At 39.7% G+C, this 21,392-nt stretch overlaps 1 protein-coding gene and 1 long non-coding RNA gene across 2 annotated transcripts in view; one reads left to right on the forward strand and one right to left on the reverse strand.

Moving 5' to 3' along the window:
- nrg3a (neuregulin 3a) overlaps positions 1 to 21,392 on the forward strand; it is a 555,594-nt gene that overhangs the window by 241,010 nt on the left and 293,192 nt on the right. The gene's annotated exons all lie outside the window — the stretch shown is intronic.
- Positions 8,987 to 15,865, reverse strand: LOC103476568 (uncharacterized). Its single transcript, XR_535495.3, has 3 exons — positions 15,828 to 15,865; positions 10,656 to 10,993; positions 8,987 to 9,257 (listed from the first exon to the last, which is right to left on the reverse strand). It is a non-coding gene; the product is annotated as an uncharacterized LOC103476568 (long non-coding RNA).

Here is a 21,392-nt window from a genome sequence, read left to right on the forward strand (position 1 = left end):
CATCCCAGTTTTCTATGTCTGGCATATAACCATTCATTTTATATTTTAAACTGGTTCTATTGATCCTGTGTCCAGACAGAGGGATAATCAGCAGCCCAGCATCATGACCTGTTTGTTCTGAAGATCCTGCAGCTTCCACTTCTCTTCCTAACATGGCGCCTCCTCATCCTGACTCTCATACTGACAGGAGGAACCACAGAGCTCTGTTAAGTTAAAGCTCATCTTCTGAAGTTGGGATGTTTTTCCTCCAACAGGTTCCAAAGGAATCACCTCAAACCAGATGTTGGACTGGATTTTATTTCAATGTCATTTGTGAATGTTAGAGCTTCATTTTCAACAGTGGAGCTATAAAGGTTGAAAAAGGTCATAATTTTGGAGAAAATCTCATCAACACCAATGTTTCCACTAAATAAGAGGCAAAATTTTGTTTTTGATATAAAGGAAAAGCCTCTCAGACTCTGAACTCAAAGCACCAAACTATATATTTTTATATTAGACAATTAATTTAATTTCACATAATTATCGCAGTAGAAGCCATTTGTTTGTTAAATACATAATTAAACATATTTACCGTGTTTGATGTTTGTTGTAAATGACGTATAGTCACAAAGAACGAGGTAATTAGTTCAAGTTTGTCGTTTATTGAACGTTCAGAAATTACAGCAGCTGTGATGAGTCACAGCAAAGGTAAAACAACCTGAACAGATGATCAACTCTAAACCACTCGCACCTTTTTACTCTCCGTCTCTCTCTGTCATTTAAGCACAGCCGTTGTTACGGCAACCTCCTCCACAAGCTGACCCGAGATTATGTTAAAAACATAACATTCAGTCCGTTACGATATTAGGTTTGCAGGCTTGATATTTATTTTGCGATTATTAATAAGAGCTCCCCTGAACACAGTGGTGGTTGATTAGTTAATTTTAAACTCCTGCTCTGCTCGTTATTTTGGTTATCACTGAGATTATTATTGTTGTTGGGTCATTAATTTGAAGACGTTTTGTTGATTTTTTTGTTGTTCTTTAATAAAGTTACGAACGTTTTGATAAGGAGTCAGAGGAGGACGTTCTGGTCTCGGCGTCCTGGCTGCGTTCAGTTTGTCTCCTAATGTCGAGATCGACTCAAAACCTTCCGCGATCGACATATTGCACCCTGCTCTACAAAGCACGAACAGTTCAGAAACAATATAAAATGAGAAAAAAAGCTATTTATTAACTGACTAAGTCGTGTTTTAGATTATTCTTGAAAAACTAATCAGTCACGGCTGATTAGTGGATGAACTCACAGCTGTACAGTGAACCCATTGATTTTTTTTTACAGCAGACAGCCGCTTCCCTTTCTTGAGGGTACGCAGTTCTTCTGATGAAGTGAACAGGACCACATCATCTGCAAAAAGCAGAGATGTGATCCTAAGGCCACCAAAACGGATCCCCTCAACACCTCGGCTGTGCCTAGAAATTCTGTCCATGAAAGTAATGAACAGAATCGGTGACAAAGGGCAGCCGGAGTCCAACTCTCACTGGAAACGAGCTCGATTTACTGCCGGCAATGCGGACCAGACTCTGACACCGGTCATACAGGGACCTGACAGCCCATACTCCCGGAGTACCCCCCACAAGACCCCCCCAAGGGACATGGTCGAACGCCTTCTCCAAGTCCACAAAACACATGTAGACTGGTTGGGCGAACTCCCATGCACCCTCCAGGACCCTGCTGAGGGTGTAGAGCTGGTCCAGTGTTCTACGACCAGGACGAAAACCACACTGCTCTTCCTGAATCCGAGGTTCGACTATCCGACGGACCCTCCTCTACAGGATCTCCGAATAGACCTTACGAGAGAGGCTTAAAAGTGTGACCCCCCTGTCATTGGAGCACACCCTCCGGTCCCCCTTTTTGAGCAAGGGGACCGCCACCCCAGTCTGCCAATCCAGGGGAACTGCCCCTCATGTCCATGCGATATTGCAGAGATGTGTGAGCCAACACAAACCTACAACATCCAGAGCCTTAAGGAACTCCGGGTGGATCTCATCCACCCCCGGGGCCCTGCCACCAAGGAGCTTTTTGACCACCTCGGCAACAGAATCAACAGAAGCCGTGCATAAATCTGTCTCCATGGCCTCTCCAAACACCTCCCACACCCGAGTTTTTGCTTCCGCGACCACCCCAGCCGCATGCCGCTTCGCCCGCCGGTACCCATCAGCTGCTTCTGGAGTCCCATAGGCCAAAAAGGCCTGATAGAACTCCTTCAGCTTGACAGAATCCCTCACCGAAGGTGTCCACCAACGGGTTCAAGGGTTGCCGCCGCGACAGGTACCAACATCCTGGCGGCCGCAGCTCCGATAAGCCACTTTGGCAATGGAGGCACGGAACATGGTCCACTCAGACTCCATGTCCCCACCTCCCCCGGGACGTGTTTGAAGTTCATGGACAGTTGTGATGTTGTGAAATATTTTGATGGAAATTCTGGAAGAAAAAAAACAGAAAACGTCCTGGTAACTTTTTGCCTGGATATTTTCAGTTTTTTAACAGAATTTCCGTCAGAAGTTTCCCGTAATTTAACAGTATTTTAGTTCAAAAATTTTCCGTAAAAAAACAGGAAAATGTACGGAATTTCCAGCGGAAATTTTTCCATAATTTAACAGGTTTTTTTCCGTAATTTAACAGTTTTTGATGTTAAAAATGTTACATATAAATTTTTTTTTACTGTGCAGAGCTGCAGTTCCTGAACTTCAGCCTCACAGAGCTTTCCTCACTCACAACTTCCCACTCAGCTCCTTCAGACTAGCCAGCAGCAATTAGCAAACACATGGTGGAACTGTTGAGCTCATTATAGGAGCTATTTCTCAGAGCAACGCTGGTGAAAACTCTGTTAATGGGTTAATAGAGGAACCATGTTGTGATGATTTCCTGAAGGCGGAGTTTCATAAAGCACAGGAGCTGTCCCAATGTTAAGACATCAAATAAGGAAGTGAAATTTATTTGAAGTCATGTTTTATATATTTAGTATTTTATAACAACTGAAGAACAACAACATAGTTTCTTGATTGTGCAATAAAATGTCACTATGTGCCTGGAAAGCATATAGTACTTAAATCCTTTAAGGATTTTAAATTCTAGATTTATTCCCATGAAAAGTTTCTAACTTTCCTGTAATCTTGGAATCTTAACTGGAGGAAAGTTGTTTGGGTTCAGTAGCAAAACATTTATAACATTGATTTCTTCCGTTTGTTTTTTTTTGTTTGTTTTTTTTCTGGTTGTATCAAGTTAACTCTATTTTTTTTCAGTTGCTTCATGTATTCGTCCTCAGGGAAAGACAAATTTGAAAGGTTTGCTCAGAAAAACAAAAACCACAGTGATAATGACGGCAGAGGGTTTTGTAGACGGCTCATCCTGCAGCTGCAGCCTGTAAACCGAAGAGCAGGGTTTATGTGAGCGGACCATCTGGAAGGAGACGGTTGTTTAGAAGCCGGCGCCGACGTGCAGACCACGGCGTGAACCTGCAGGAGCAAATTTAGCTGCGCACTCAGGGAGAACTGATGGAGGAACTGTGGCTGCATCCAGAATGAATGAATTTTATGGAGATGAGACTGCGTTTTCTGGTTCACATCTAATGGCAGCTTTATGCCAATAATTGTTTGGCCGAACAGTCAACGGCGCGTGAGGCCTGGAATATTACTAAACCTGTTTGAAGCAGAAAAACAGTTTATTTTCTAGTGCCACTATGTCCTTATTTATTTTTCTCCTATATTATATTTTTCTCTAAATATCAATCAAAGGTGGCTTGTACTGCAACACCAGATGAGTAAAATACATTCAACAGGCGACTGAATCATAAATTAAACTATCACTTTTGAAAAAAATCTGATTATAGTGGTCAAAAATACAGAAAATAAATTTAAAAAAACCTTTAAAGAGTCAAAAGAAGTGCAGAGTACATTTAGTGTTTTAGCTACTCTGGCTGTTTGACTACATATATTAGCTAGATCCAGCGTTGTGCTCTCAAAGAATATCATCAAAGTGCGATGAGTCATCCTTAATGGCACTAAAACGGAGTCCTGGCTGAGGGTTGAAATTAATCATCGCTATATTTCTCCAAAGTGTTCGCATGAACAGACAAATTGCCTGCAGGATTAGACTGATTGTAACTGTAACCAAGGCTTAGTGACTACTCTCAGAGCAGGGAGTGCTTTCCTCTTAATGCTGGCACACTACAACTTATATTTTGTCATTGTAGGCAGAGTGAGTTTATTTTTTTGGAAAAAGAAAGACGTGGATCAGAGGATCTGTTTTAACCCTTGTGTTGTCTTGTGGGTCAAAAGTGACCCATTACCTTGTTTACTTGTAGAAAAAATACCCTATGCTACGTTGTATGTTTGCACATACTGACCTACATGGGATTTTCAGTATAAGAAGTTGAGCTGCTTATGTTGAACAAATTCTTATACTGAAGATGTTCAACCTAGGAGAGTCTTCATATGGCGAAGAACACCTTCATGCTATGAAGATTTTCTTGAACATTTTGGGATTTTCTTCATCTTATGCTCAATGTGGGATAGGAAGGATAGGATGATCTTCGTCTTATATTGAAGATGTTCAACATAAGAACATCTCATATAATTATGACATGAGTCCAGGGGCGCCGCGGCAGGGTTTATGGGTAGAAGTAGATTATTGTTTTGTTTTTTTACCCTCAGTCTTTTACGCCCACTCGTATTTATTCTGTCAGTAATTATATCTCGGAGTGGATTCACTTTGCAGCAAATCAAAGTGGCATGTTGCATTTTTAATTTTCATTGTTCTAGCACTTGAAATGCAGCGTGAGCCATTCCTGCTTTTGATTTAAAGAACCAGCAAGTCACTTTTCAGCTGAGAGTGAGTGTGACCTCATGAAGCTGTGGTAGGCAGGTTGTTGTAGCACTTCTGAGCTACATCAGACAAAAAAAATAAAATTCATTTGTCCTTATCTCAGTGAGAAGACCTGGACAACTAATCCAGAGTTGTTGCAAGTATCAGCATTAATTGCAGCTCTGTCTGACAAATTAAAATGATCGCTGCAGCATTAATGGGCTTACATTAATTTAATTATGACAATACATGCTGTTCACATATGCCTTTTCAGCTCTGAAACGTGGAGAACAAAGAAACAGAAAAGTGAGTTAAAGCAGAGGATACTGAAACATGCTGAGATTACCACAACATTTAGTCAACAACATTTGTGGCAAATTACAGTGGAAACAATATATTTATATATTTAAATTCCTCTATAAAGTTAGCTACAATTAGTCAAATAATTTTCATTTTCTAAACTCAAATTATGGAGGGAGAATTTTTTTCTCCCTATTTAAATTCAGAGGTTAACACACTAAAATGTCTAAACAATTTTAGAATTTGCTAATAATGTTAGGGAGTTATGTCATTTTTTGTTAAATCAGGGAGCCTGCCCATCCCAGTCTTAAATTCATGTATCTAAAATGAAGGCCTTAATATGTCCTTTAAATACTATGTAAGTCTTTAAATATGTTAATCACAGGTCTTAAATTTTGTCGTGGCAGGACTATTTAATCTGGTATATTCTGTGTAGTTTATTTTTCCCATGGGACTTTTCTGTCAGGCAAAAGTCTGAGTAGCATGCAGACAACTTCATTCCATTCTGACTCGATGTGCTTGAGGCTATCGCTAACTAGCTGCTAATGAAGCCGTACGAGCTAGCTAGCTTTTCTGAGTCTATCATTGGTAAGTGTAACTTAAAAAACTGAAAAAGTGTGTGTGACAAACCTGACTCAGTTACACTCATTTTGTTGGGAGGAATGGGCCAATTCAAAGAAAGGAAATAGAAATCTCTATAAAAAAAATAAAAAATAAAAACAAATTCTGTGAAATACTTCACAGTAATGCAAGACGCTGACAAAAATGTCTTTTCAAAAAGTGTATGTAAATATTTGGTTTTGGCTGTAGAAGAGAATCCAGATGTAAACATTTCACATTTATAGATAAAATAAGTTCATAGAAAGAAGCCTGTTTTAAACTTTGCCTCAAAATAATGAATAATTGATATTTTTTTAAATGGGTCACATTGTGCGCACAGTCTCTGTAACCTCTTTAACAGGCATAGCTTCCTGTAGTACAGATTGAAGTGTTGCCTCATCTTTACCAGTAAATAACTGTTAATTATTTATTAAATGTGATGGGCTGAATAATTTGAAAGTCAATTTTGGCCTGCGGTTAGACCTGCTGGTTGAGTCAGACCCTTCCAGTTGTTTTGTATTGTTTTAATCTGACACCAAGTAAAATCTACCAACCAGGGGTGTCATGTCATCTTTACTTCATGTAGCTCCACAAAGTCCAATAAACACGTCAGAAACAACACATGAATCCAAGGACATTGTGAACATTTACTGAATCAAATTTTGCAGAAAATAAGTGCCAGCTCCACGGGAACAAAGACAACTTCAATCTGGAGAGACTCAAACGGAGAAAGAAAGCGATTAAAAGAGTTTAATGACAAAATGAACATGAAATAAACAAAGTCTTTGGCGTTCAGGCCCTGGCCAGGGACGTCGAGCTGGACTTCGATAAGCTTGATGAACATTCCTGATGCAGCATAGGAATGTAGACCCCCCGGGGCCTGTACTGGTGGCGACGGTCGGAGGAGGATGAGGCCTGAGAGCCAGGAGCAGAAGGTGGAGATGGGGCGGAGGTGGGTCGATCGCAGCTGGTGAGCAGAGGAGGCCATGGGTGAAGGTCCTTTTCAACTGGAGCCCAAACGATGATTGGCTGGAGCGAGGCTTGGACTGGCGCTGATAGGTCCAGGTTGCAGAGAGGGAGGCGCTGATTGATGAGGCAGGTGCGACTAGAGTCTTCCAGACTGAACTTTTGTCAAGACTCCATTTCATGTTAACAAGTCGGACTGTAATGATAAGCTGCTGTTCCGAATGAGGGACTCGTGACTAAATCTGTTCTACCCAAGAGGGCTGAGACATTTTTAATGAGAATGAACATCTGTTTCCTCTGTGTCCTACTGGGAGCCACATAACAAGTGTAAAATGTAAAAATAGGTTGTTACTAATTCCCACAGTGCACCTGCAAACATTAAATTATCTATACAACAGTATTTAAGAAGGTATTATTCTACACTGTAGGTTTAATTATTGTAGAACTATAAAAAAAACATTTTCTCTTTTTGGTCATATGAAAACATTTATCACATCTTATCATCTGTTATATCTAATAACCCTGACAGTGTCTTGGCAGGATACTTTGAGTAACACAAATAAGATCACAGCTACAATTCATTATGGTTAGGATCGTCATATATTTTATTCAGAAAAATAACTGGAATATCCTGAGATGCTAAGGCAATGCTAGCTTACCTCCTCTCTGTTTAACTGATTTGATCATTCAGTTTGCAACATTTGCATGACTTCTGTCTGCCAACTAAATTTACATAAAGAGTTGATGTCCTGCTTCATAAAATACAAAGCTATTGTTTAAATGTTCTACTTTTTACCATCAAGCATTAAAGCAGTGTGCTATAGTGGGTTTCAGCTGTGTTGCTGTTGGACTGACTGAGCTGAAGAGTTCACACTACACACAGAGGAAGTCTGTTTATTCAGTAACCCAGCAGTATAAAGGGCTTTGAATACAGAATGCTACTTATTTTGTAGATTATTTTGTTAAATGTATATTGTTTTAGATTAAAATGCAAATATTTGCAATTAACTAAAGACCCTCAGATTAACTTGATTTAACTGCTTCTTTTATTTATTAGGGTTGTGTCTCAACCTTTATTGTGTAAAGAGATTGTCAGTAAATGTTGAAACATTAGGAAAAATGATAGAGTGAAGTGAAACTGGGACCTGTTGGAAACAGTGGCCAGAGGTAACATTAGCGCATGAATATCAATGTGGTTTTGCATATTAGCATTCAGCTGCCTCTGTGTACAGACCACAGGGCATGTATGTCAACAAGTTTGCCTCCAGCTAGCTAATAGGCGCAGGTGTGCTTCTTTTCTATTAGCACAGAGTTTTTACAAATTGTGTTCCCATGCTGATTTAACAGATACATTCATGCAAATTAAAAGTTTTTTTTCTTCCGTTACATGGCTCACTGGTCTTATTATTAAAAAAAGAAACATAAATCTGTAGCTCTAGCACTATTCCACTGGCCTATTTTGTGTCTAATTATCCACCAACCTGCACTGAAAGCTGGAACTGTTTCGCTTCCAGTTGCAGTGTTTTGGAGGTTTGCTTCAGCTTTCAATGCCGCTTCATTTTAGTGACCCACCTTGCTTTTATTTCATTGAATTGCTGAGCTAAAAAAAAAAAAACATGTCTGGAATAAGCCACTTGGAGCGGTGCTTAAGTGCACTTTGGGTGTGAATGTAAAAAGCAGAGACAGAGTGCCAGCGAAGAGGGTCACGGTGGAAAGGGAGCTCCCAGTGTTGGGTGAACAGAAAAATGCAGGTTTGGGAGACAACGAAAAGATGGGTTAAAAAAACCCGGACCGTCGCTGTAGAACACAGATCCGTTACTAGGGAGTTTCATAACGGACCCAACCTGGAATTCCCAGTGGAAGCAATTAATGGTAGCATAAACCACCATGCTAACATCACAAAGGTTATCACCGCATCAGCATTACTGATAAACAATCAACGATGAACAATTAGGGATATTGTTGAGCTACAACACTAAATGTCAGTAACTGCAATGGGGGCGGGGAGAAAATCTGAAAAGTGTGGCTTGCATCTGAATTCAAAACCTTATTTACTAAAAATAAGGTAAATATCCGCTGAAAGTTTAATGCTAACCTTTATGCCTTTATGTTAGAAGAAAACTAACACTGCAGGTGATCCCTGTGGTGGCAGCATCATGCTGTGAGGACATTTTGTAAGCAAGTGACAAAATGCAAACATGCACAGCTGGTAAGAACAATCCCTAAAGAGTTTCAGCTGTAGTTTTAGCAGGAACTAAGGGGAGAATAGACAATATCCAAGTTTCCAGTTTTTACATGACAAAACATGAAAAAATAGATGAGGGGGAACGAAGAGAGCTGGAAGCACTGCAAGGGGTTTGTTGCTTTGTCATCCATACCAGTGGTTTACTTGGTAGCAGAGCTGACTTCCAAACCTGCTGTGATGTTTTTACATCTCATTTCTTTCTGCCATCTGGTTGCATCTCGGCTCTATTAACTCGGTCCAAACCTTCGCCAGTCATTACACGGATTACGACTCCAAAGTGTCAGCAGGAAAACGTTAAGCACTATTGGTAATTCACAAGAATAAAAAAGGAAAAAAATGTAAACAAAATGGAAATCTCAGATAAAAACTAGAAAATTCCTGCAGAAATTTTAAAGGGGCATGCCAAAGTGTGCCCGTCGGCTTTGACGCAGCGCTATGATGTTAAAAATTAGCATTAATGCTAAAGAAAGCTGCAACGTAGTCAATAACCTGTGGAGAGGCAGAAGCATGTTTAATAAACTGTAGTTGTACCATTCATTATGTTAGAATTGATGCATAAGCTAAAATTAGCCAATATGCTGGCAGTAGCATGTGGAGCAACACGACCATGTTGTTTTAATTTTACTACTGTATTCAGTATACTAAACATGTCTAATTAATGAGAAAATTAGGTAAAAGCTAACTTTAGGTAAAAGTGCTAGTGCACTAGTCATAGACAGTGAAATGCTAACTTTTGTACAAATGCTAATGACCTGCCTTGCTGAGCATCACCGCTCTTTTCCTACGAATCCTCTTCTGCTCTCTCTGTCAGGTTTGTGATCTGTAGCATCGCAGGCGCTGCGTCTGTGCCGCTGGTTCCTTAAAGGAGCAGCGACGTTATTTTCTGTCCATAGACTTTTAATCAACTATTTATTCTTATTTATGTCAGATTTTAACATGGGGGACATATGTGTAATGGTTATAGTCTTGAATCAGTAGTATAATGCTGAAAACACAAGAAGTTGTAAATACCAGTAAACCCTACAGTGCAGTCCTGGGGAGCTGCAGTTCCAGACGCTGTTCTGTTGCTATGGTAATTAATCCCCTGCAGCTGTGAGAGCCAAAGAGCGGGAAAATCCTCTTCAGACACAGTTTCTATACTTGGGAGACACCAGGCGTCAGTCTGAAGGACCCTGACAAAAAGCATAAGCCCTAGCAAATTTTTGTAAACATTGTACATGAGCATGCATGTGTATCTATGTTATGACCAACTTTCAGACCAATAGGGCGATATTTATGCCTGTGAGGGGGATTTAAAAAGGGTTTTTGAGTCAGCCATAAACAGTCCTGTGTGTGTGTTTCATAGAGAAAGATTACTGATTCTGTGAGACACAAAATCTCAAATTTTTTCGTTTTTATTAATTTATGTAATCATTTTAACTCCGATCCCCAATAAAAATAATAGCAATAATGCCGGCCTCGAGCCGCACGATTTGATACCACTTTTGTGGGTGGGCACGCAGCGGTACGAGCCGCATTAACGGTGATGGAAGAATAATAAATAATAAAGAGGCGTTCTATTGGGTGTAGAACAATAGGTGCCTGCCATGCAATGCATGGAGGCAGTACTGACTTGCTTCGCAAGTCAGTACTGCTCTCCTTATGCATTGCTATGGCATGCCCCTAATAAAACACTAAGTCCAGAGCTTGTTGGACTTACCCGACGCTCGCAGTCCAGCTGGGTTTTCGTTTTTACCTGTGTATGCAGTAAAACGGGAGACAAGCTAGGGAGTGTGTTTGAGTTTGCAGACAAGGTGCAGCTCTTCCAGGCTGTCAGATCTGCTCAGACCCTTCCAGTCCAGAGTGGGGATGTTCCATTAGGCTTTTGCTCTGACAGCAGTGTGATGTGAAATAGACTCTGAGCCCGACTTCTCCCTCTGCCGCTTCGCCGCATCGTCCTCGCTTACTTTCTACCCTGTGTTTGTTCAGGCTTCTGGAGAGATGCCAGTACATCTGGGTTTTCTTTTTTATCCTTGTCGTCAAGATTGTTGCAGTTAACTAAAAACAACAAAAAGCCCAAAATGGAAATTAGTAAAACATTTTTGTTAACTGAAATCAATAAAAAACTGTAATAATGAGGGAAAACTATAACTAACTGGAACTATATCACTAGTTTATCAGATTAACTAAAACATACTGAAATTATAAAAATAATATCCTTCATTTTCATGTTTGTTTTTTAGCCTTTCAAACGGGTGTGAAATACATTTTTTTTCTCCTACATAACTAGTTTTCGATGGAGAATCAAAACTGTCATAATTTAAAATAAAAGCATGTATAAAGAAAAAGTAAATGAAATTATACACATTTTAAAATAAAAACGTATGTAGAAGGAAAAACAAGAATATATACACTTTTTGACAAATACAAGAAATGTATTTGTCAAGAAATGCAAGAATTCCTTGCATAGGGTGGCCCACGAAAAAGTAGCCGGCCTTCCTGCCAGAGTGGCCACCAAAATCGCTGGGCTTAACAACTTGTGACTTTTATCTGTGTAGCAATTTGAAGGGAAAAGTATACGCTAATAACCCAAGAACTTTACAGCAGTTGAAAGACAATATTCTTAATGCAATTCAGAGCATTGATGCCCCAGAGTTGCGTATGTTAAGCCGCGCCCAAAACTGCATCGACGCACAAGGGGATCATTTCCAGCACTTTCTGTAAAGAGTGACTAAAGATTTTGGCATTTCAAGTTTTCTTTCTTTATGGAAGGCCGCCAGTAATACTATAGTAACGCGGGCTACTTTTTTGTGGGCCACCCTGTCATAAGCCTGCCTGTCACTCAATCAATTTGCTTATCAAACTGATTGAGGTTTGGAAGTGAAATTTCTCTTCTGTTTTTTATTTTTTTCCAATATCCCATCAGTCAGTGCTTAGAGCTTTTTTTTCCCCCAACAGTATTTATCTAACGGCCACACAAGTAAAAGTATTTACTGGTTTTCTAGCCTAAAGAGCCTAGCATCTTATTAACATGGTAAACACAAATCAATGGGCAGTCGCTTGAAATTAGGCCAGTGGTGCAACAGACAGAAAATGCTGGAGTACAAAGCAGCTTCATTGAATGAAGGAAGGCCCCTCCGTTCAGCTCTATGCAAAACAAAGGGCTGAAGGGAAACGCCGATCGTCAGCACATGAAACCAGACTCCATGGCAAACTGGACCCTCCCCTTCGCCCCCCCTCTCCCCCCAACCATCAGCTTCAGGCATTGATTTATGTTTTTCCCCTCCTTGCTGTAGAAAAGCTACATAGGCTTTTTTTAAAGCTCAGGTGTAATTGTTGCATTTAGAAGAGAGCGATATTGATCAGCATTACTGAAGCAAAAGAGCCACTCCATACTGGCCATAATGTCAGCAGGCACATATAATGAGGGCCGTTTGGCCACTGTCTCATCTTTCCTAAGCGCCGCAGTCATATCTGTTTCGCTTTCATCTGTTTAGCAGGTGCATTTAATCCATGCTTGCTTCTATTTGGGTCAAGATGATTAGGATTAACAACATGCAAAGAAGCCACTGTGGTTGTGTGCAAGTCTGTGAGTTCATTCCATGTTGGTTTGTAACTGAAGTAAAATTATCAGTAGCTTGGTCTTTATAAAACCGAAGATCTCTGCCATGTTGTTCAAATATGCCTCTGAGCGTTGTTTTAAACAGGCCTAAACCCTAGAGGTCTGTGTAGCACACAGCTAAAACCAATCAGCCAATCAGATTGCTTCTAAACAACCATGACTTCCAGTTAGAAATGAGGCATGGCACCAGGAGGTTAATTTGTGTAAAGATTAAACTCAAGATGACATCGACTGGGAATTGAGAATATATCCACAAAGCCAATGTGTGGATATGTTGGCGCATTATTTGTTGCAGATCGTGCTATGCGGTACCCCATATCTCTGCTTTTCCATGTGCACAATCAAACACAAATACAGAGTTTTCTCAAATCTACACTTTGGTCAGAGTTTTTATAAATAGTTCTTAAATGATATGATGAGTTTTCGTGTTAATGGAAGGCCAAAATAAAATCATTTATCAGTTTTCCCAGATATCTGGCTATGTGTGGACTATGCCAGAGAACCAGACGGGACCAAAGAACCAAAGCCTTTGAGCAACCTGTTCACCCCATTGCCTGTGGTGGCGCTCTTCCAAGAACTACTGAAGGAAACGAATGAAAAACCTCTGAACAAGATACTGAGTGCAACTTCCTTTTTCATGAAATGGGAAAAAATTGAGTGTCATATTTTCTGTTTCTGTTGTAGGATTTTGTTCATCTTTGGTAAAACAACACAAGCTAATTAATCGGCTAGCACTAGCTTCGCGTGTTTGCTTTGGATGTATTTACCCAGAATGCCCTGCACTATAGTTCGCTTCCTGCTCTTGGAGAGGTCTCTAGTCCGCCTGACATTCATAAAAACCATTCAAACTACTCTGGAGTTCACTTCAACCAAACCAAGGCTGAGGTTTGTAGGCGGACACAGACGTAGAGTTCACTTTTTTAGTCTAAATCAAAGTTCAATTGCACATTTGCATTTCCCCAAACAAACCGGACCTTCTAGGCAAATGAACCAGAGATTAGTAACAGAACTGCTGTGGGTTCACCCTTTGATTCAGTGTCATCATTCATTCCTTCTTGTTGCATAACTGTCATCAGTTATTGTAAAATCAGACAAATGAGTAATAAAAGTTCAGTTTTCCTACTAGGCACCTTTTCAACTGGGTATAGGCAGACGGACGTACGGAAGGATGGGTGTGTGTTGCTAAGTGAGGCCATTTTTGTCTCTATGCGGTAGTCCTCTCCCTTCTATCCCACTGATGTCAGACTAATTTATAAGGCTGAAGCAGTACATCAGATGAGACGCGCACCACTGCCTGGCAAGGCCTCACTCCCATCCTCTCAGATGGCGCTGTAAGGATGTGTGTTGCAACCCCCTGCCGAGGACAACACTCAATAATGCATAGCTCCAGGACGGAGCGGCGCAGACCTCGGCCCTTGCCGCTCTGTGGGCGCACTCTCCATTTTAGAGGTGAAAAAACAAAAGTGCAAGGCTTGCGTCACATGTCTGCCTTCTCATGTAGTTCTGCAGACATCTATAATGCAGAAACTCTAATTACAAAACAGCGTGACATCTATAAAACATGGGCCTTAATTACAAAGAAGAAACAAAAGTAGTAGTCGGGGAAACACGTGGGTCATGAAATTACACCGAGGTGCTTGTAAAGCAAAGCAAAAAGCGTTTCAAGCCTTTTGTCATTAAATGAAGCAACGCATTATAAAGTGGGATTTGCATTTCACTGTATTTTTAGATCAGAAATTAGTTGCTGTTTTATACAAATTTTTTTAGACAGTCCCTCCCCTCCAGGAGCCACTGAAGGAATACTTGCATTTCAGTTAAATTGAAAGATCAGACAACCATTTTAGTTAGGATGCCTGCATACCTCCTAAACCTTCAATGGACATTTTAATATTCCCTTTCAAACTCATTTGTAAGTTTTCAATCCCTTAGCTCATCCCAAGAGTAATGCCAACAGGCCGGACAAAATTCCCATTCTTCTTCCCCACAGACCAGACTAATTATCCTATCCTGGGTCTGTGTTAGGATTTGTTTTTAGTTAAATGAGGAAAAAAAATTAAGACATATTCCAGGCATCTGAGCAAAAATGATGGAAAGACAAAATCTTGAGAGACATTTTTAAAAGGAAGGTAAACTGCTGTTGAATAACACTTAAACTACTAATTTAAATATAAATGAAGCACTATAATTAAGCATTATATTACGTAAACCTCATGAGCGTTAAATGAAAGTAAATGTTTGCCAAAATGGCAATCCTTCAAAGTACTGTAACTAGGCATTGCTAGGTGTCACTGGTGGCTTTAGCATCTCCTGAAGTTTTTCTCCCATATTCTTTGTTTAGTGCTTCTGTGCTTCTGCTAACTTTGAAATCGTTTAGCGCACTTAGCTTGCCATAAGTGCTAACTTACTTGGCTTTAAAAAAAATAGTAACATTTTAGTTAAATAAAGTTGGACAATTGTGTTAAAAGGCGGCAGGTGTCGTCGGTTTCATTACCAAAATAATGAGCAGAACAGGAGTTTAACATTAACTAATCAACCACCGCTGTGTTCAGGGAGGCTTATTAATAATTGCAAAATAAATATCAAGCCTGAAAAAAGCTAATATCGTAACGGACTAAATGTTATGTTTTTAAAGTAATCGTGGTTGCCACGGCAACGGGTGTGCTTAAATGACAGAGAGACGGAAAATAAAAAGGTGTGAGTGGTTTTGAGTTGATCACCTGTTCGGGTTATATGTTTAATTATTTAACAAACAAATGGCTTCTATACCGCAATAATTATGTGAAATTAAATTAATTATCTAATATTAAATAAAAATAGTTTGGTGCTGTCTGGCATCTTGCTTTGAGCTCAGTGTCTGAGAGGCTTTTCCCTCAATCAAATTATTCTTTTTTTTTGCCTCTTATTTAGTGGAAATATTGATGTTGAGACTTAATGATAACCTTTTTCAACCTTTATACTCCACTGTTGAAAATGAGACGCTAACATTCACAAATGACATTGAAATACAATCCAGTCCAACATCTGGTTTGAGGTGATTCCTTTGGAACCTGTTGGAGGAAAAACATCCCAACTTCAGAAGATGAGCTTTAACTTAACAGAGCTCTGTGGTTCCTCCTGTCAGTATGAGAGTCAGGATGAGGAGGCGCCAGACATGGAAAACTGGGATGAACTCCAATAAACCCCTTTGTCAGTCTATCACATAAAATCCCAATAAAACAAGTTCTAGTTGTAACTTATCAAAACATGGAAAAGTTTAAAGTGTATGGTTACCTTTCCAAGGAAAAGTACAGCTTTGTACTGAGGTTTGTTCCAATAGCTGTTCCATATTAATCCTGAACTCGTCCTTGTCTTGAACAGTCCAAGCCCTTCAGCACTGTGTAACCTACATAAAATGGGGATGCCTCTTTAAGAAATGGAGGTTAGGGAAGCTGGTCTACCTAGCCCAGTGTTTTTCAACCATTTTTGAGTCAAGGTACACTGTTTTAATTGAAAAAATCCCGAGGCACACCACCAACTAAAAATGGAAATAAAGATACTCTGTAGCCGCCTATATATAGTCATTCTTATCAAAGTCTCTTGAAAGGAATCAAATAAACTTATTTCAAATTGCACTTAACATGTCCACTTCAAAAATACACCTGAACAGCCACAACACTGTGGTGTTAAATTTAAAGAAGTTGTATAAAATGTCAAAGTGTTTTACAAACTAATCCACCAGCATTCTTATAGCCAGAATACAGAAAATAATTCTTATTCTGAAAGAAGCAATAATATTTGGGAAACATTTCACTTCATATTCACTGTTACAATATGAAGAGTTGTATGTACAAAATGTAATCTGTATATTTTACCCACCTGGTGTGAAACCTGTGCATGTTTGGATGAAAACAGTTGATTTCCTGGCAGAAATGGAAGAAAGACAAAGCTCTTCCTCAACATCTCTGTCTCTCTCTGGTTTTAGTTTTTATAGTAACCAGGCTTGAGAAGCTCATTTCACACAGACATGTTGTGGGAAATGGACTCATGTTCTTTCCAACTACTGCTGAGCTTCTCTGTCTTTTCCATCACTGTCGTCACAGTGTTTCTAGATTCAGTGCTCTCACCGCTACCTGTAACATTCATGCATCACTAATTCTAGTTTTAATGTAAAATGCGCTATACCTACTGCCATCTAGTGGTAAGAACATTACATGATTGCGCCACTGCTACTACTACAGCAGATACTCGAAGATGGCATTATTTGCAGACAGTTCATTTTCAAAAAATCTTTTAAAACCAATTACCGTATTTTTCGGACTATAGAGCGCACCATACTAGCACCCTCAATTAATAAAATAAAATAAAATGAAAACTGGAAGCTGCTCTCGGTTTTCCATCAGGACCCAGCAGAGGGCAGCAGAGTGCCTCGTCCTAATAAATCTGCTGGACGCAGCCCTCCGTCTCCAAAGCCGAACCATGGTTTCGTTCACACCGAGCTTAAATGCAGCGGTTCTATTTCCCTCCTGTAGTGCCAGATCGACAACCCTCAAATTAAAAGCTGCATGATATGAGTTTGAAAACATTTCTCCGTCGTGCCTGCTGCTAGCATGTGGTTGTTCTAAATGAAAATTAGCCGTTCTTCTTTGATTTACAATTTTGACTTCTAATGATTCACTTCCTGCTAGAGAGCCCCCTGGTGGTTGAAGAAAAATCCACAGAAAAGCCACAGCGGGCTACAATCCGCATGGTTCAAAGTTAAGGAAAAAAGTAGCAGCTTTTAGTCCGGAAAATACGGTACCGTAGTGAAATTGAATAATTTCCACGGCACACCTGACGATCACTCACGGCACACTAGTGTGCCGCGGAACAGTGGTTGAAAAACACTGACCTAGCCAATAGGAAGTTTAGTTTCCAGTGTGTTTAAACCAATCAGAATTCAGACTGCCGCTGCAAGTCCCGCCCTTCTTCCCCGTGTCTGTAGCATTGTGTGTGAGCGGGAGAGATCCGCCATGAGGAGGAAACGGTTAAGCTGTGCAGCGTGAGAGTCTGTGTTAAGACGGTTATAGTACTGGATACGAACCCGAAACAAACCCTTTCCCAGATAGAATGGCTGTTTATCATCCGACTTCTAAGCTGGAAGTTGTGAAGTGAGTAAAAAAGATTGAACTTCAGTTTTTCTGCCGAGCATTGTTAGCTAACTCGTTGGCCTCGTTAGCTCTTATTTGCTACTGGTTCCTCGAAGTTCATCTCGTTCTCCCTTCAGCTGAAGGTAAAGCCTAAATTGCAGTATATTTTTACTTTGTTCACGATGAAAGCTCATATTATTGAGGTTAAAGTATGGAAAATATGCCTTGTTACATTATCTAGTGCCCCACGGTCCGAACTGAGAGCCACCATGTTGTTGTCCCAAACGTGTTGTTGTCCCAAACGTGTCGCATTGAGATCGGTGAGCATATTCTGTGCCTTTCATTTGGGTTTTTGTTTTGTTTATCACATTTTTGTTGAATAATAGTGTTTATCTGAACTATTTAATTATTCAAATGTAAACTTTTACTGATTTTGGGTAAAATGTAATGTTTAATATTGTTTGAAAAAATGCTTTAGCAATTTACAGAAAAGTAAATTGACAATGTAGTGAAATACTGCATTGAGGTAAAGGAGAATTGTTTTATTGCAAATTATTTGATAACAAATTGATGTCAAATATGATGTCTACAGAAACCTGATTAAAGGATTAAAGCTAGAACAGCTTAATGAAATTCTATTATTCTGCTGGTCCTGTCTGTTGACAGGTCAGGTTTTTTTTCTATGGTGGATTGTTCCTGAGGTGGATTCCTCCTGTGACTTTGATGGCGAGCTTTCCCACCTGGATTTAGAAAGAACTGGATTCCTTCTTTTCCATTTGGAGTCCTGCTGCACCCTGTGGTGTGGTAGGCCTGTATCACTCAGATCTTCACACACAGTTGTTTATGAGTGAGACCACTGACTGACATTTTTAATTCTCATTGTTTAATCCTGTAATTTCTGACCTTACATTTTGGACCAGTTTTTATTTGGAACTTTATAACAAACTGCTGTGTAGGAAATTCTCCTCATGTGAACGGTGTTGAGTTGAACCTAATTGGAACTGAAATTGATTAATCTGTTGCCTCTTACTATTTAGAATTCAGATTACCAGGCTGCACCCAACAGTTCGTAAAACTGAGAACTAGCGCTTGGCCAAGTATTATTATTATTTCTTGTATTTTATTGTGTGTAATTTTATTTTCATAATTGTGTGTCTTGTACAACTGTTTGTCAATTATATGGTTTATGTCGCTAAAGCCAGTTGTTCTTTAAATTAATTTAACTGCCTTTGTGTGTGATTTAAACACCCCACCATGCTCCAATAGCCGAACCTATTGGCCCATTCATCTAATATATATAAAATACCCTTCTCATCTGTGACCATGAGAGCTGAGCAGATGCATCTCATCTAATGCAGTCTTTGACTGACCCCAGTCACTGTGTCAGAATAACATTACACCTCTCCTTCCTGTTGGCCTTTCCACACACCTGACTTGGAGCCAGGCAGCAGGAAGCAGCCACCACTCTGCTGTCTACACGTCTACTACATAAAGAAAGCTAGTAAACGTGCAAAATGACGTCTTTTTCCCTTTTATTGACTGGAACCTATTTGTAATTGAAACAATAAGTTTGTCTGATGCTTGGAATTACAAACCATGAACCATAACTGAGTACAACACAGGTGTTCACTCAAGTATGGACAAGGTGTTCACAAACATACTAACTTGGGCTGGGCTTGTCACTAAATACATAAACATATGTTGTTTTGTTGTCATGGTTTCTCTGTTCTGTTTTGTTTGGTCTTTTCTCTCTTTCTGCAGGTGTAGAGGCAGATTCCCAAAATTTATTTTTCATATTTTCTTTATCTTTTATTCTTCTTTCTCCCTCGTAACTTTGTCATTCACCACGCTGTTAAATTATATATTTTCAAAGCCATGTCCAAATATTTGCACATTTCAACATTCAGTGACTACAGAGAAACATGGCGGATGAGCAACAGCTCCTCTTAGTGGAGAATCACACAGGCTTCTTCATGATTCTGCCCATAAAGTCGTCATTGCTCTCGGATTTGCCATGTTGCTAATAACTATTTATTCATTCCAAACACACTGTGTATTGTTGCATGTTTGCCATAGGTGCCCAACACTGCTCTCTACAGTCCATCAGAGAATGGACAACCACAAGTCTGTTTTCAATGCGTGTTGCACATTCATAAAAAAAGAAACATACTTAAGGACTGAGGATACCTCATATGTTTTTGTGTATTCTTTGACACATGCAAGACTTTGGAATAGTACAAACATAACAGACCATGATGGGATTTCTACTAAAGTTCATCAAATGCTGTTAAATTTTTGCATAAATCATCCGATCTCTATTTTTACTGACTGCCTGACAACGCTAGTTCCACTCCTGATCACACTCTACCATGTTGTGTTAGACATCCCTTCTTGTTGAAAATGGATTCATTTATGCACCTAGTGCAGGTCAGCATGGGTACAAAATGACACCTGAATTGTGTCATTCTTTCTGGGCGCTCAGCCTTGTTGCTTTTCAGCCAGTGAATGTGAAATCTGAACGATACCAATCAGCTTTCCTCTTTCAGGTTCCACCCCTTTGTTACTTTTCATTTTAGATTTTTTTTTCCTTCTCCTTTCCCACATCTGTGTGATATGAAAGTGTCGAGATGGCTAAAGAAAAATGTGTCTGAATAATTCATCTGAAACTAGGATGCCATGTATGAAAATTTAGGAACAGTTGTATGGGGCCACCACAAGACAAGGGGAGATGAATATGCTTTTAACAGCCGGGTTCAAAGGCTACATTTCTTCCAGTTCAGAAAATAGGTTAAAAAAAAAATAAAATAAAAAATGACCAGAGGAGACATGCTCCCCCGCTGGTGGGAAGCAGCATGAAGAATGAAATAGAAAGTATTGGTAGGTACTGTCTGTTTTCTGACCTCTAATCCCTGCTTTGGCTCATCTGTATTCTGCTGCTGCTGGATCCTACTCCATAGGCCTCTGTAGACAGACTGGTATTAATATCTGAACAAAAGCGAATAAAATATAGTGTGAAAAACATGAAAAGATTCATGGCTGTTTATGGCAAAGAGATGCAAACAGAAGGAAGGTAAACTGCAGTGAATAAATATCAGCAGAGTAAATGGAATCTTTCTGTGTGTTTTTAATGAGATCAAGCTGTTTTTTCCTTCAAAGTACGGAAAAAAAGATGAGGGGAAGAAATGTCTGGAGGAGGACCATAACGAAATAATGAGTGGTGGTTGGAAAACAAATATCCCTGGGCCTGGACTCCAGAGCAGGTTCAAAGTGTCCAGGGTATTTTTTGGGGTTATCAGGCTTGACAAACCATAACAAATGAGATCCCTGTTAGAGTTGGAAAGAAGCTGGATATCAATGAGGGAGGCATGGTTTTCTGAAAAGGTAAACTCATCTTCAGAAATCCACAAGGAGACTTGTACTAATGCACTCCAGTCAATGACAGATTTTGGAGATTCATATTTTTTCAAAATCATGGGTGAAGTTAACTGAATATTTTCCATCTTTGACTGTTTTTTAAAACTGAGATGGTGAAGTCTGAAGGCCATCTGTCATTTTGACAGATATAAGTTACACTCCTGCCCACTCAGTGGACACCCATAAACATTTTCAACTGTTTCAAATGTTCCCTGATTTCAAAACTTTGGCTGAAATGGTGCTTGTAATTGGTCTCCACTGTGTTAGCATAGTACAAATTAGCCTCCAACTTCAGCTTTCAAATCAACCGTAAAAC

The sequence above is a fragment of the Poecilia reticulata genome, chromosome 15, assembly GCF_904066995.2.
Source record: "Poecilia reticulata chromosome 15, P_reticulata-male-v2, whole genome shotgun sequence".
Taxonomy (NCBI): Eukaryota; Metazoa; Chordata; class Actinopteri; order Cyprinodontiformes; family Poeciliidae; genus Poecilia; species Poecilia reticulata.